The sequence below is a fragment of the Stigmatopora argus genome, chromosome 2 (genome assembly GCF_051989625.1).
Source record: "Stigmatopora argus isolate UIUO_Sarg chromosome 2, RoL_Sarg_1.0, whole genome shotgun sequence".
NCBI lineage: Eukaryota > Metazoa > Chordata > Actinopteri > Syngnathiformes > Syngnathidae > Stigmatopora > Stigmatopora argus.
This window is the reverse complement of record NC_135388.1, coordinates 2,455,793-2,473,453: the sequence shown is the minus strand read 5'-3', so window position 1 is coordinate 2,473,453 and position 17,661 is coordinate 2,455,793. Positions and strand designations below refer to the sequence as shown.

The window sequence follows — 17,661 nt, the reverse complement described above, 5'->3', positions numbered from 1 at the left end:
TTGTAGTGGATTCCTCTCTTGAAGTAAACAATACGTGGACTTAGGAGTTTCTACTTGATGTATAAGGGCTTTGCGGATCACTGAAAAGTCTGGTCTGGGTCTACGTTTTTGATCAGCTTCTCAAAGCAACGCATGACACGTACTTGGTACTTGGTATCCAGGGAGCGAACATTTGCAAGGAAGTGACATGTTAGCCCTTAGCTGAGCTAGCCAGCTGGCTCACTTGCTTCGCTTCATTGAACATGGTCTTTCTTGCGTGTCCTTTGCGATACAGATGAAATAGTTGTCCTGAAACTCTTTCTAAAGTGGTTTAGTTTGCACATACTTTATTTCATGTTAGCACTAAAAATGTCCTCAAAGTCATGGCAGAAGGGTTTCATCCTGGCAGCTCGAAAAGCCAATGTCGATACCAGACGTTTTGTCTTGGCTGAATAAGAGCAGATAATACTGCCCAAATTACTACAAAATGCACTCTGCTGCTTTTTGTTAGCAGTCACATCATCAATATATAAAAGGGAAGTCGTTTGTTTGGCAGTCATGCACGCCCACCTGGCCATTGAACTGCCAAATGTCTGAAGTTAAAGTACATATTTTAAATTCATTGTAGGAGTAAGAGCCAAAGAAATGAATGGACTGGACAGACCTCTGATTTGAGTCATCAGTGAGTTGGAAAATACTTTGATGGGAGTCTTAAAGTACCAAGTCTTTTCTCAAGTGGAGTTACTCACGAAGTAATGGCGAGTCAAGCTGTGTCAGAAATATGTCGGAGTACTCGGGGTCAAGTAACGAGATTTTTTTAGACAAGATTGTCATGCTGTTTCGCATCAAGTCAGGATTTCACTTTACCAAATACTGCGACAACAAAAAATTGTAGATAACTGGTTAGCAATCCATAGACTTGGTTTTTAAAATGACATGACTTGGAGTCATTGCGCGAGGATAGTTGAGTCTCGGACCCTCCAAGGGAGTCATGTTCGAGTCTTGTTTTTTTCCAAGTCCGAGTCATGTTGGAAGTCGTCAAATTTACGACTCAATTTTGAGTCTTTTGCAATTTTCTAGACGGGTGTCCGACTCGGGTTGGTTCGCGGGCCGCTTTAACGTCAACTTGATTTCACGTGGGCCGGACCATTTTAGATGTAATATTTAGATTTTTTTAATAAATTGATTAAAAGAACTATATTAAAAGTCCTGAATATTCCTTTTTTTATAGATCTAAAACAATGTTTATTTTAGCTTTTTTTAAAAAATATTTTTAGATTTTACAAAATGATTTTTGAACTAAAAACACAGAAAAAATTGATTAAAAATTAGAGATTTGGCCCACAGGCCGCCACTTTGACACATGTGGTCTAGACTCTAGAACAAAGTTATACTGTATTCACACCTGCCAATTTATATGTTTTCCCCATATTTTAGACCTTTTTGGATTATTACAAATGTACAAAGTGTATGCCGTATAACAACTTTTGTACGGAATGTTTTTTAGGTATGCTTTTTGTAAAACTGATCTCGTTTTACCCATTTTGGCTCTAATCCGAATCATCTCGGTCACTGGTAGCAAAAGAAAAACGTTATCATCGATTGCTAATGTCATGATTTGAGCATGATATGCACACGTGCGTCAGTCACTTCCACATTTTCACGATATTAATATAGCGCATCAGCAAGCAATGTACCCAGACAGTCAACCTGTCAGCGTCATACAGCGACATCAACAGAATCTTGAATTTAGTGCACACTGATTAGGCACCCCATCCACTTTGGAGACAATTTTAGACCTTTACGTGCGCCCTGTGAGTAAATATTTGCCTCGTTGCATTTGTATGTTATTTTAGTTATTGATAATAATGAGAATTGGCAATCATTAATAAGGGGAGCAATTGACAGGTATGTGTATTCAAAAAGTCAATCAAAATAATAAAACTCTAACAGCAACATTGTGCTTTATGTTATGGAAAATGCACCTTTATTCTCAATGCGGGTAAAAAAAATATGTCCTAAATTTGAAGCTCTCAAATAGCTGGTGGTCCAGCGATCATTGGTTAGAGAAGCACTGTTGTTGAACTTATATTCTCTTCTGCACTGGTGTTAAATAAGCTTGCCTATCACATCAACGTAGCTTTCCGTAGAAGAGGCCACTGTCCTTGCGGCGGAGATACTAAACAAGTAGTATTCTATACGCTCGGCTGGCAGACGGACGTCTCACTTATCTCAAGGCCGACACACGGGAAAGAAAAGTCATGTGGTGCCATCAATCTCCATCACACATGAATGTGTGTTTGTGTGTGTGTGCGCGCAAGAGACCAAATCCGACAGTTTGTCAACGTCAATGATCGGTGAATACAGTAAAAGCAATAAAATAGGGTACATCCCTTCTCGGTTGTTGGACATTTTTCGCCATCGTAAACATTACAAAATAGAAAAGTTTCAAGGTTAAACATGTCACGTGGACATAGCGCAAGACAATGTGGGTGATACAGTCATTAATTTCAAAATAGAGAAAATATAAACAGATAGAACTCTAAACAAAATTAATTTTGACGTCTATGAATGAAATTCAAGTAAAAAATAAACCATATCTTGGTTAAAATGTGAAAAAACTCACTTGTGCCTGACATTGGTCGGTCAGGGCGCCGCCATCTTACCTAGGGATGACAAATTAGACCCCTACGGACACACTTCCTGGTTGTACTGCTCACTTGACTTTCTTTTTGAATTTGTCTACGTGCAAGTATCTCAGAAAGAGCATGTGCAATGATTTTTCTGAAGATTTTCCCTTCAAAGTAAAACATTTGTACTCCCTATTAAACCCATTTATACGTACGTGAAAATTGTTAATCAGGGGGGCGTCTTATACAAGATAAATGGTAAAATTCAACAATTTTAAGGCAGTTAAAGGGTGCGGCTTATACGCGAATGTAGCTAATATGCGAGGAAATACGGTAAGTTTAAAGTTGAACAGCTTTATTTAAATTCGGGTAAATGATATTTTTCACTGTACATTTATGAAGAATCAAATCACGACTCGGAATGGCAAATCGAAAAAATCTGGTGACTCGGAGTGGACTCTCAAAACAAAAAAAATGTGATCGGAACAATCCAGCAGATGATCCTTTCGATTCATACAGTATCTCAGAAATACCACATGATTTTTCTTAATATTTTCCCTATTAAACCCATTAATATGGAGGTAAAAATTGTGAATCGGGGCGGCTTATACGAGAGAAATTGTAAAACTCAACGATTTTAAGGCAGTTTTAAGAGTGCGGCTTATACGTGGATGCGGCTAATATGCAAGAAAATATGGAAAGTTTAAAGTTGAACAGCTTTATTTAAATTGGAGTAAAAAAAACAACGACATTTGGATATGTTATTTTTCACTCTACATTAACGAAGAATCGAATCAAGACTCTGTATGGAAAATCCCCAGAATCTCGGAGTGGACTCTCATGGGAAAAATATGTTATTGGGACATCTACTACATCCCTCCTATTTTGTGTATATTTATATACAATAATCCTACGTGTGTTGTCACAAACATTTCTGATGTTCTTTTCCAGCAGTCATTTTACGCGACTAATTCCGATTTTGTATTCCAGAGCTTTTTTCTTTTATATGACGCCTACAAAAGGCTCTTGAAACCCTATAGGCTGCATTTACAAAAGACTTCAATAGACAGCGCACTGATCTAATGGGGATCTAATGGGAATGGTGATCATGTAATGGAATATTATTTGGCCTGAAGTGAAGATGAAAGGCGCAACATGAAACATTGTTTCAGCTGTCGCTGAGAGTGGGAGCCTCACTGGCCACACGGCATCACGCCGCATCACGCCGTATCACGCCGTATCCCACCACGTTACACCAGATTACACAGCACGGGGATGTAAGGCTGAAACCGACGTGATGAGCTGACCCACGTGTGTTGATAAAACACACCGTGAACTGGAATAATTCAAGCAAAAAGCAGTGAGGAACCAAAGAAGATTTTTCTCTGCAAATATGCCAGCAATTTGTACCCAGAGAAAACCCACGCAGGCCCTGAGAAGAACCGGCAAACTCCATACATAGAAAGGCCGGAATCCAGCAGAGATTGAACCCTCGACCTCAGAACTATAAGGCATTATTTGGACAAAAAAGTTCTCAAAGGGCAAACTGGCAGACGAGTGGTTAGCACATCAGCCTCACTGTTCTGAGGTCGTAGGTTCGATCCCCGGTCAGTCGTCACTTTGTGGAGTTTGCTGTTCTCCCTAAGATTGTGTAGGTTTTCTCTGGGTACTCCTGTTTACTCCCACATCCCAAAAACATGCATGCTAAGCCAATTTTATGCTAAAATGCCCCTAGCTATGATTGGTTGTCCTTTGTCTCCTTGTGCCCTGCGATTGGCTGTCCACCAATTCCCAAGGAACGCTGCCCATACTTAGCTGGGCTAGGCTCCGGCACCCCCCACGACTTGTGGAAAATGAAAAAAAACAAGTATGAGCTCTGTAATTTGTCTCAAAACATCTGCTTCGAACCAAAATGGCGGCCCATTCCTACCCAGAGTTCCCAAACAATGGCCATATTGGAATATCTCAAATCTAATAACTATTCAACCCTTACCCTAATCTTAAATCAGCATCTAAACGACTCACCCACATTCTTTTCCACCCGTCTTTCCTCCTTATAACAGCTGTTCTTACATCTTTGAAGTTCTCCCTTAGCAGGGGAAGCACTTCTGAAGAGGATCCACGTGAATCCGTGTGGTCCACAGGAGCCACTCACACAATATTAAGTTAGACAATCACATGAAACAGAATGAAATGTCTACAGTGGAGGTCAGAAGCTGCCTTAGATCTTTTGAACATGTACAATCGGGCCAGGTAGCCTTGCGCGCATGCATAATTCTGCATAAACGCCGTGTGGAGCCACTTCATTCTTATCTCGCCTGTGCTCAACAGGCTCCCGGAAAAAAACCAAGGCGCCTCGGTGAGTCTTTGCCAAGAATCTTCCTGAATTTCCTTAATGGGCGGGAGAGAAAAAAAATCACACACACGACTTTTTGGCACATGATAAGAGCAGACGCTCATCGAGCTGGAGCTGCTTCACTCCACTTTTTTTTTTTTTTTTAGACTGGGCTGCTGTTATGCATTTAACACGATCTCCTTTAGTGAAGAAGCCTGTCGCTACACTCTTCTTTGAAAAGGAACTTCAAACGCGTATTCAATAAAATCAGTGATCTTGCTGTTCGCTGTATTTAGGGACCAAGACCTGACATTAAAATATAATAGGGTGAAGGTTTTGATCACTTTTTGGCTTCTTTTTTTAGCTTAGCAATGGACTAGGGCAAGTGGATTAATCCATTTTTATCTATGTTTTGACTGATTCCTTTATAATAGACAATGGTATTTTTTGGTTGTTTTGTTACCCATGGGTCACAAAATTACCTAAAAACACAATTTTTGGTCATTATGTTACCCAGACGTAAAAACACAATTTTAGGTCATTTTGTTAGCCACGTAACAAAACAACCTGAAAAAAAACACTTTTAGGTCATTTTGTTACCCACATATAACAAAACGACCTAAAAACACATTTTTGTGGTTGTTTTGTTACCCACAGGTAACAAAACGACATAAAAACACAATATTATGCCATTTTGTTACCCACGAGTAACAAAACGACCTAAACACACAATTTTAGGTCATTTTGTTACCCACCCACAGGAAACAAAACAACCTAAAAACACAATTTTCAGTCATTTTGTTACCCACAAGTAACAAAACGACCTAAAAACACAATGTTAGGTCATTTTGTGACCCACAGGTAACAAAACGACCTAATAACACAATTCTTGGGGTCGTTTTGTTACCCACGGGTAACAAAACAACCTAAAACACAATTTTAGGTCATTTTGTTAACCAGAGCTAACAAAACAATCTAAAAACACAATTTTTGGGTCATTTTGTTATATCTATATATCTATATCTATATCTATATCTATATCTATATATATTATTAGGCTTTGTTATATTCTGATGTATGCAATTCGCTATGTGTAGCAATGTAATGCTTGTTTGTACAAGCAGGCCACAGTCTAATGAGCTACTCATTGCTCATTATAGCATAAATAGCCTACTAATTGTTGTCGTGCAGCATTTTACAGCACTGCAGATAAAACCGCATCATTTGTGTCACAGACCTAATCGCGTGGGTTATTCCGGGAGGCCTTAATTTATGCGACACCCTCGTTTGGCCCCTCCTAGGGGTGCCTTGACATAACGCCGTAAGTCAGCGCTGACGCTAACAACAGCCACGGGCCGCCGGTCAGCTCCGTTTTTAGATAACTGTGGAAAGGCTCGGAAGGGTGTGTGTATGTGTGGGTGTGTGGGTGTGTATGTTGTTGTTGTTGATGTCACTGGTTTGCTATTAAGCGCTTTGTTTACAGCCTCGGGGTGGCCAGCGGTGAGCCAAGATAAATAAGCTTCTTGGGACGTCGCACGGTGTTGCTTTAAGATTGCATTGCAATGATGGAGGAGTTTTTATCTCCCCTCTTTTTGTGTTTGTATTTTTTTTTTCAGGCCCAATAAACATGTTAACACGCCGCATTTGACAGAGCTTATATAGACACCCATTTTCTCTTTCTCGATTTTTCTGAGGTCATACTTCTGGGCCTTGTTTTTAAACATTCATTTATTCATTTTCGGAACCGTTTTATCCTAGGGTCCTAAATTATTGGGGCCTATAACCATTGCATTTCTGTTTTTATGTTAAATTAAATTGTTTTATTAAAAAATTAATGCAGAATTAATATTTTAAAAAAATCAATAAGGAGTTAAGATGACTACTGGCTAGCTCAGCACCTACAGGCAACAATAAGTCTGGAATCAATTAATGTAATCAACCCTGAGATTAAAAAAAATAAATTAAAAATCTGGGGATCGATGCGTTATAAATATACATTTTGCATATGTCCACAAATAGCAGAAGAGTAGCAGCTTTATTTCGGCAATTGATTCATCTCGAGGCACCATTGCTCAAAGGTCGAGTAGTCGCTCCCCAACCTAAAGGCTGTGGGTTCGATTACCCCGCCTTGTTCAAAAGACTTCACTTTTACTGTTTGTTTTATTACACTTTTTGCAACTTGAAACTCCAAATTCTCCGTAGTTGGGTATTGTGATTTAAAAAAGATCGTTTATCTACACATGGCCTCCGATTGGCTGGCAATCAGGTTCAGGTTTGACCCCCCGCCTGCTTGTTTTTAGCCAGGTTAGGCTCAAACAAAACCACAACCCGTGTCAAGATAAGAACTCGATGGATTTTTGCTCCGGAATGCTTGATGTTGCTGGACTTTTTGGGCTATGGTCGAAAGTTAATTGTACACGTGCCCTTGGTCGTTGAGTTAAATCAAGGCAAGGGTGCGCTCCTTTGGCCTGGCACAAAGAAGATTAGAAGCTAATTAGGCCACAAGTTGAGGGAATAAGGCTTTGTAATGTCATGAAAGGGGGCTGTCAGTCAAGGCTGCTGTACTCGTGTCATCCTAAGGATTATCAAGAAAAGGTTCAAAATGGGATCTTATGAATAAGCATTCATTCTGTCATCTGCACACTCCGGCATGATCATGTTTCAACGCCACTGACGATGATAGATGTTGAATTCATTTAAACGGAACGGTAGTCAAGTTAATTGTTAATTAAGTTTTTCCTGCTATTGATCGTTGATGATGATATTGACTCTCTATACTTGAAGTAAACTAATGCGCAAACCACACGACTTGATTAAAAAAAACATCTGTTACGGCAGAGGTGTCAGATTCGGGTTGGTTTGCGTGCCGGTTTGACGTCAACTTGATTTCACGTGGGCCGGACCATTTTAGATATAATATTTAGATTTTTTTTTTAATAAACGGATTAAAAGAACTGGATTAAAATCCCTGAATAATCAGTTTTTTATAGATCTAAAACAATGTTTATTTTAGCTTTTTTATACATTTTTAGATTTTACAAAATGATTTTTGACTAAAAACACAGAAAAAAATTGATTAAAAAATTACAATTATTGATTTAAAAGGGGGAAAATCAGGAAATGTAATGTACTTCTATACTCTTCATTTTAATTTGACCCTAAAACAGAAATTCGGCACTCATGATTTACTTTCCCAGGCCACTCAAAATGATGCGGCGGGCCAGATTTGGCCCCCGGGCCGCCTTTTTGACACAATTTTAAATGATCAAAAAGGTATTAAAAAAAGTTGACAGGTATGGATACGTTTTATTGACCAATGAAACCTTAACATTTGTGTTTTCTCACCACAGCAATCACATTTGTATGCAGTTTCTATTGCTTTTAAGGACTTGCGAAAAACCTGCCACATGGCCATTATGAGTGTATTTTAGTTTTAAACGTTAAAAAAGCCGTCCAAAACGACTCACATGACAGCGTGCATCGGCCTCCATCAACAAGCGTTTCCCTCTGCGGCTTCCTATGGAAAATCCAATTTTACACACCAAGGCCTTTTGGAGATGACGTTCCACACCGAGCGCTCCGCTTTTATGAAGACATTGTGATTTTATTAAGCAGTAAATACAGTTCTGTGTCACGTGCTATGCAAAGACTCCTATTGAGGATGTGCAGGGCAGTTAAATGGTGGCACTTAGCGCCAAGCCATCACGAATAGAAGAAAAGGTGATCGGGCACCCGCGAAACCAAATGTCCATTCCATGATCCGTGCAAGCCGTTATTTTCCTCCAGCTCCGATTTAGTGTATATTTTCACAGGTAATTGTGGCAGTGAAATGTCCCGAGTCTCGTCATAAAGAGCACAAAAGATACTTTTTTTTTTTTTCACAGTGTAGCTCGTAAACTTGCCGGTGATGTAATGTTGGGGTGAGCGCTTTTTTTTTAACAAATCAAATGCTAGAAGCTACGTCATTTTATCTTGTCCTTGACCTTGGAAGTTTTTATGTGACTTGCATTTTACGCAATTTTTACGGTGTACTAATGCGTAAATTGACATTTTTTTTAATGATATAAAATCTGTATCTATTCACAAAGAATATTGTCATGTAAGACAGTTTTTCTATGCAGTATGAATATTACAAATTCAAGTTTAAACTTGATCAGACAATGAGAATTCCATATCTCTATCATTTTTTCTTAAAAATTCATGTTCTTATATTCAATGGGCAAAATAGAAAAAATGACCAACCAGATTTTTATCAAGGCAAACTTTAAAAAATAAATAAATAAAATAAAAACATCTCTTTCCAGTTCACATATTGTGTTTTTAAAATAAAAAGTGTATTTCTTTATGATTATTTTGGAGCCGACAAATTCAACGAGTGTAAAATTGAGAAAAAACAAACAAAAATACCAACAGAAAATTTAAAAAAAATCCAATAAATATCTTGTCTATTTAACAAGGCAAACTTAAAAAAAAAACAAAAAAAAACAAAAAAACAAATCTCTTTGTAGTTCACATATTGCGTTTTTAAAATAAAGTGTCTTTTTCTGATTATTTTGTGTAAAATTGAGAAAAAAAGGAACAAAAATACCATCAGAAAATAAAAATAAAAATCCAATACATATCTTGTCTATTTAACAAGGCAAACTTTAAAAAAAAATAAAAAATAAAAATCTCTTTGTAGTTCACGTATTGCGTTTTTAAAATAAAGTGTATTTTTCTGATTATTTTGTGTAAAATTGAGAAAAAAAGAAACAAAAATGCCAACAGAAAATTTTAAAAAATCCACTTGAAGATGAAATATTTTGCCTAAATAACATATTCAAGAAGGTGGAATCTAGGTCGAAAATAATTCTCAAATCCTTAAATTTTAAAAGATAACTCAATTATGCCACCGAATAGTGTAGTGGTTCACTCGCCTGACTTAGCGTTTATTTATTTTTTTAATCTTTGTCATGTACTTTCTTTTATGAAAAAAAAAAAAACATTACCTGTAAAGGTATGCTTCAAAGACAACGCAATAAGATTTAATTTTTCATCCCGTAAGTGAAATATTAAATTTAGCCTCATTTTTAAATTAAATTTACTTTCACGCATCCAATATTGCGCCCCATGCAAATCCCCAATTCTATGTGCCGCAAGGACATATCACCCAATATCATATTTTTTTGCTCATGTTTGCTAAATACTCATCAGTCATTGGCGTGGAGGAACAAAACTGCAACTTATTTACATGAGAACACACAACGTCTCACGTTGCGTTCCTTTTCTTTTTTGTTCCCGGAGTGCCAGTGTCGAACAATCCGGCTGTGAGATAATGAGCTAGACTGCTGACGCTGGATGTGAAAAGAATGGATGAATAGATAACAAAATTACCTGAAATATTTATAACCTCTGCCTCTTTCATCAGCCGCCTTCTTCATAAGGATTTAAAGGGCCCTTGTGGGACCTCTTAATTGACTTCCTCCTCACAAAAGAATATGAAAGGCTTCTTTTTTTTGTAAGCAGTCCACCAAGCCATCATTCTTCGCACCTCTTTTCATCTGAAGAATGGACTGATTAAAACAGGGGAAGTTGTAGCGCATCATAATGAGCGATTATCGGGACTCATTTTATGCGCCAGGTAGAGTCCGTGATGGGATGCCGGTTGACTCTAAATTTGCCAAATTTGGAATTTAATTGGCTCAAACTCTCTTTTATGTAAAATGACTGGGAATTAGCATACAGACACTTTTTCAGAAGGGCTGGGGGCAAATCAATCTTGCTAGGTCTACTTGCTACAATTAATAAAAGTATTTTATTTTATATAGTCAGTCTTTTACAGTATAATTTCTTAGCCTGGATACGCCCCCTTCCATGCAACTGAACCGGAATGAACTGTTCCATGGCAGACACACTTACCGTATTTTCTCGCATATATTGGATTGGTTTGGATAACTTTATTCATCCTGTATTCGGGAAATTTCATTGTGCCAGTAGCAAGAAAAGGCATAGTTATAAGTTAGACAGTACAACAAAGCAAAGCACAAAGTACAAAGCAAATCAAAGTAAATGGGATCATTAAGAATCACCAAATTAAATCATTAAGACAGGAAAGCAGCAAAAACACTAAAGTCAGGCTAACTGAACAAAGAAAGTTGTAAAAACATTAAAGTAAAAAGTATAAAGTACAAAGTAAAGTAAAAAGGAGTGTATTAAGAAATTTTAAAATGTAATTTAAAAAATGATAGAAGGGCTGTAAAACACCAAAAACATAAGAGTGTACAGAGCTACTGCCACTGGCTCCCGCGTGAACGGCGCCATCTTGGAAAATTTGTATTTGTTGTAAAAATAAATTGACTGAATCGAGGGTACGGGTTATATGCGCACAAATTAGACTTGAATTGCACGGAACTGCAAGGTGACAAAGACGAAACGCCATAACGGAAGACAATGCGGCCAATATGGTCATTGATTGCAAAATAGAGAAAAGATAAACAGATTAAACACTAAACAAAAGAAAAAAAATGTATCTTGCATGAAACGTGAAAAAATTCAATCAATAAATCAATAATTGTTATTTTTTAATCAATTTTTCTGTGTTTTTAGTTCAAAAATCATTTTGAGAAATCTAAAAATATATAAAAAAGCTTAAATAAACATTGTTTTAGATCCATAAAAAACGGAATATTCAGGGGTTTTAATCCAGTTCTTTTAATCCATTCATAAATAAAAAAATCTAAATATTAGATCTAAAATGGTCCGATGTATATTAAATTTCCTGATTTTCCCCCTTTTAAATCAATAATTGTAATTTTTGAATCATTTTTTTCTGTGTATTTAGTTCAAAAATCATTTTGTAAAATCTAAAAATATATTAAAAAAGCTAAAATAAACAATGTTTTAGATATATAAAAAACTGAATATTCAGGGCTTTTAATCCAGTTCTTTTAATCCATTTATAAAAAAAAAGAATCTAAATATTATATCTAAAATGGTCCGGCCCACGTGAAATCAAGTTGACGTTAAAGCGGCCCGCGAACCAACCTGAGTCCGACACCCCTGATGTACGGAGTTCAGTCAGGTTAAATCACATCACTTTGTATGATGGATTTAAAATAACGTGTTCTATTACAGTTTCTACTGTAACAGTGCTGGTTATGCATTGTAAGTAGATTTGCAACAAGTTAAAACACAATAAAAAAAATAATATTCGCTACATTTCCAAACCCAGCATCTATAGGTGATGCGTCCAAAGTTGCATTTTAACATTCACATTTTTTTCTTTTTTTGTGCAGAAAAGTTTTGTTTTGTTCCTTTTGTCACTCCCCGAGGAAAGAATAAACATTGCTTCTCCTTCACGATACACAACAGCATAAATCATCATGTGAAACCAACTTTCCTTTAAGAATACATTCTGGGAAAAAAAAAAAAGTAATTGACTGATGGCATTTTTATGTGGAACAAATGCATCCATCCACCCGAGTCGGTGTGTCCGAGGACTCGCTGGCAGTGGATTTGTGTGGCGAGGCAAGACACGATTGAACGAGAGGCCCAACTCTCCAAAGATCTCATTAGAACGGTCATAACAGAGGCACAATAGTGGAAGGCATATTCATTGGACACCCCACCCCTCCACTCCACCACTCCAGCACCCCTCAATTCCCCTCCCAGTCACAGCCTCATGTTTTGGCTCTCATACGCCAGCGAGCCACCGCCTTGCGTATTCCTCAGGCCTCCGTCGACAAAACATTCTTGTTTATTACTGCGTGTCCTACTCGTGGATGCAGAAGTTGATGTGCTTTAAACTAAAGGGACTACATAGTGTCCGCCTTATGTCCCCAAAGAAGAAAGTTTCAGCCAATAGAAACTCCCATTGAAACTAAAGTTAACACTGCGGCCCGGCGGATGAGTGGTTAGCGCCTCGGCTTCACAGTGGGGGACCTGGGTTCAAATCCATGCCGGTTCAGCTGTGTGGAGTTTGCATGTTCTCCCCGAGCCTGTGTGGGTTTATTGCGGATACTCCGGTTTCCTCCCACATTCCAAAGATGTGCATGGTAGGCTGATTGGATACTCTAAATCACAAGTGTCAAAGTGGCGGCCCGGGGGCCAAATCTGGCCCGCCGCATCATTTTGTGTGGCCCGGGAAAGTAAATTATGAGTGCCGACTTTCTGTTTTAGGATCAAATTAAAATGAAGAGTATAGATGTATATTAAATTTCCTGATTTCCCCCCTTTAAAACAATAATTGTAATTTTTTTAATCAATTTTTTCTGTGTTTTTAGTTCAAAAATCATTTTGTAAAATCTAAAGATATATTTAAAAAAAGCTTAAATAAATGTTGTTTTAGATCTATAAAAACTGAATATTCAGGGATTTTAATCCAGTTCTTTTAATCCATTTATATAAAAAAATCTAAATATGATATCTAAAATGGTCCGGCCCACGTGAAATCAAGTTGAAGTTAAAGTGGCCCGCAAACTAACCCGAGTCTGACACCCTTGGTCTATGGCAAGAAAAAAATCCCCATAATTATGACTCTAAAAAAAACATGACAAAATCAAAGATATTACTCATTTTAGACCCAATTTTTCGGTGTCCATATTTACTCTCATTGTTAACCAACTTTACAGAAGAGTCCAAATCTGACTTAAAAATGGCTGAATCTTGCAAAGCATGGCATTGAATTCATATCTCAAGAAAAAACAATGCTAATATCCCCTAAAACTCAAACATTCTTACATCAAGGCACTGCTGCACGGCAACAATCTGCTAGCAAATGACACCCAGAAAAAAATACATACAAAATATTTGTCGTTTTGGTGCATTCGGCGTAATATGACATGCCGCCTCGGGGGGACTCTAAAATCTTTACTCTCACAAACGTTTCTCTCTTTCATTTCCACCGTTACAAGAATATGAACATATGCTAATCAGAGACGCGACATCGCCTGTGCATTTTAAATAAAGCATCAAACAAGAAATGAGTGACGTACCAAAAAAAAGCTAACTCGCTCCACATTAGGCCCGTGTTGACAATTTTAACAGAGCCTGTGATGTGTATCTTTATTTCAATTCTCGGCTCATAATTACACTCGCATTGTCTGCTGGCTCGTGTTTGTAATAAATTCAGAGCTGTGATAATCTGTCTCGTCGTGATAGCTAGCTAGCCTCATTAATATGGGAGAAATGTTCTGCAGTGTGTTTCATGTAACTGTCCTGCAATAAACCTGCTTTTTTTATCACTTTGTTTTTGCCGTGTCTTTTGCTGATAGACTGTAAAGCGCGAGAAAAATTGTTTTGGCATTTGCGTTTGACCCTGCGGGCATTTTTTTGATTAAAACAATAAAACAATTTTTGATATGGAAGAGGAAGAAAATAACTTATCATTTTTTTTCAGTTGGTAGACTTAAAAAAAACTAATATTGAGGGAACAAACAAGTAAATTACAACAGCAGGATCAGACTAGGCTCTGAATTTGATTTTTTTCTTCAATTTACAACATCTTTGGCATGGTGTACAAGTGGTTAGGATGTCTGCCTCGGAGTTTTGAGATTGTGAGTTCAACCCCTGGTGTGTTCTAACCTTCCTGTGTGGAGTTTGCATGTGTGCCGTATTTTGTCGCATATACACGGTATTTGTCGCTAAAAAAATGATGACTTAATCGAGGGTACGGCTTATATGCGCATAAATTAGCTAACAAGGATGAAACGCCATGACGCAAAACGTGTGGCCGGTACGGTCAATTATTTCAAAATAGAGAAAAGATAAACAGATAAAACGCTAAACTGAATTTATTTTGACGTCTATGAAATTCAAGAAAAAAAACGTATCTTGCATGAAATGTGAAAAAACTCATACTTGGGCCTGCCATTGCTCGCTCAGGGTGCCGCCATCTTACCGTAGGTAATGTGGTCTGACTGGCCAGACGCGAGTAGCCTTGATACATGTGTGCATAGTGTTGACAATATCAGCATATCCCAATAGTTGTTAAGGCTGATCGATCATTTAAATATCACCCTGCGTAATGTGTATCTCATGCTATCATTGCACCCATAGACTTGGTGAAAACTAGACCGCTACAGACACTTCCTGGTTGTACTCCTCGCGTGACTTCCTTTTTTAATTAGTACAGGTGCAATGATTTTTCTTAAGATTTTCCCTTCAAAGTAACACATTTGTACTCCCTATTAAAACCATGAATATGGAGGTGCAAATTGTGAATCAGGGGGCGGCTTATACGAGAGAAATTGTAAAATTCAACAATTTTAAGGGAATTTTAAGGGTATGGATTATACGTGGAGGTGTCTAATATAAATATGGAGGTGAAAATGTGAATCAGGGGGCGGCTTATACGAGAGAAATTTTAAAATTCAACGATTTTCAGGCAGTTTTAAAGGCACGGCTTATACGCGGAGGTATCTAATATCCGAGAAAATACGCTAAGTAAAATGTGGTGCTTTAGGAAATACAAAATATAACAAAATGTCCTCATCTTATGACAATAAAGTTCTATTTTCTGACCACAATATTCCTTCGTATTGAGCCATTTTTCAGCACCGACTGCTTTTAGTTATCAGTCCACCTGTCAATCATCTGAAGTCCCTTGAAAGCCTCCAGAGGGTCACTGCACACACACACAGACACACACACACACACACACACACCACATATACCAACACACACACACACATACATGAAAAAAACCCAGAGTCACTGGCTTCTGAAGTGAATTGTCAGAAGCTGGCTGTTTTAATAAACCCAACCCAATAAAAGGGCAAAAAGCTTATGTTTTTTCTTTTTTTCTTTTTTTGTCAGGTGGTTTTGCCCGCTCGGCTTGGCTGGCGTTCCCTCCAGTGAACCGTGTGTGTCAAAAGAAGCCTCCATGAGATGAAAAGCACCTTGCCAGGGCTTTCAGTGGACCACGGATGCTTTCAAAGCAGCCCGATGGCGTCAAAAGTAAGAACTTTGAACACATAAAATGGAATTTGTCCCCTATTTTAACTGCTTATTTCCATACATTTGCAGAAGTTGTGATATTATTAACACTCGTTCACTCTGCCCACACTCTTAACTCTTTGGCTGCTAAAATATAACACTTAAAAATATTGTAAAAGTACATTCTGTACATATTAAAGTAAGAAACATTTCTTAATTTCAACCCCCAAATTATGCAATAAATTAAAAAATGTATGTCGGCTACACTTGTTTACCAAAGGGTCAAAATGTGGACATATGTATGGACATCGGGTCTTTATGGGGATCTGCATACGTGTTAACAGAGTCACTTAAATATATCTACTGTAATGATTATTGAGTAGTAATGCAAATAGGCCCAAACATCATGACTTTGATTTGATAGTTTTCCCCAGTTCTGAAGTTTAATGTGAAAAAAGCTGTTGCTTTACAGAAAGTTTGCTAAAAATGCATCATTTTCCAAATATGACATCACCCACCTAATATTTTTTTTCCAATAAATAATAAAATTTGCAAAACAATTTCACTAATGTTACGTCTTGGGTGCGACGTCGAGCATGGCGCGTAGGGTAGAACCCAAATGCAGAGAAGCAGTCAAGGACATGGAATCTAACAAAACGTTCATTCTTAAGGTGGGAATCTTCGATAAATATAAATAATACTTAGAAATCAAATCACAAAATCAAACCTGACGGGAAGACGATGAACATGGAACAGGGAGCATGGCATGGCAACTTGGCATGGTACAAACAAAGCAGACGATCTGACAAAGACTAACAAACACACGGATTTAAATAGACAGTCAAGAGTTGATTGCAAAGTACACGCAACTGGTTACAAGAGGATGCAAGGATGTTCACTATACTCCCATTCCGTACCTTACATGAACATACTGTATGACAGTCAGCCCCACTTGTTCCAACTTTTTTGGAAAAGACAATATCCAAAAAGAGAAAAAAAATACTTCAGAAAAAGACCTATTTTTCTCTTTTTTTTAAAATGTCATATCTTAAGAACTAAACAAGTAATTTTGCTTTAATAAGAACGGACAATTACGAGTGAGTATGCATCTCCTGTTACACTGTATTCACAGGGGCGGAGCTTAAAGGTGAGCTGGGGGTGTCGGCCTCTAGGAGGATTGGTTTTTGGGCGTAACGTAGGCGTGGTTGGGGGCAGGAACAAACCTGAGATATAGCGCATAGCTTTAATAGTGTTACATTGTTAAAATATCAATGCAATTTGTTCCACCACTGTAGGCGTACGTTCATAGCAGCTAACAGCAGAGCGGCTTCCATCCCGTCACCCTCGCTGTTAAGGACTTTGCTCCGTGAAAGGTGCGCAGCAGTGAGCAAAAAGGCCTCGGCAGCGGCGCCCCTCTGAGATACGTACGCCAGGTGCTCGCACTCGCCCAGTTTTTCAAAGTTCCTTGGCCTGTTGGCAGATTCTGAAAAGAGGTGCTCTTGACTCTTTTGCCCTCCTTGCAATTCTTTTCATTGGTGGTGCTGGTGGTGACACATCTGGATGTGTTTCAGACCGCCGAATAGAAAATAGATTTAAACCGTGAATACTGACTTTTCGACAAAGATAATTTGTAGTGTAACCCAAGTCTCTCACTAGTTTAAGCTCTTCTCTATTCCACTAGAATACGATGTAGTTCTATGAATTCATTTTCTGTACTACATATCCTCACAAGAGTTGCCGAGGGTGCTGGAGCCTACCCCAGCCAACTGTGGGGGGTAGTCGGGGGGTACCGTGTTTTGGTTG

General features: G+C 38.0%; 1 long non-coding RNA gene across 3 annotated transcripts in view; it reads left to right on the top strand.

The window, feature by feature from the left end:
- LOC144064635 (uncharacterized) overlaps positions 1 to 17,661 on the top strand; it is an 87,462-nt gene that overhangs the window by 3,590 nt on the left and 66,211 nt on the right. For all 3 annotated transcript variants that reach the window (XR_013296847.1, XR_013296848.1, XR_013296850.1), the window contains exon 3: positions 15,739 to 15,879. This is a non-coding gene — a long non-coding RNA (uncharacterized LOC144064635). The remainder of the gene's footprint in view (positions 1 to 15,738; positions 15,880 to 17,661) is intronic.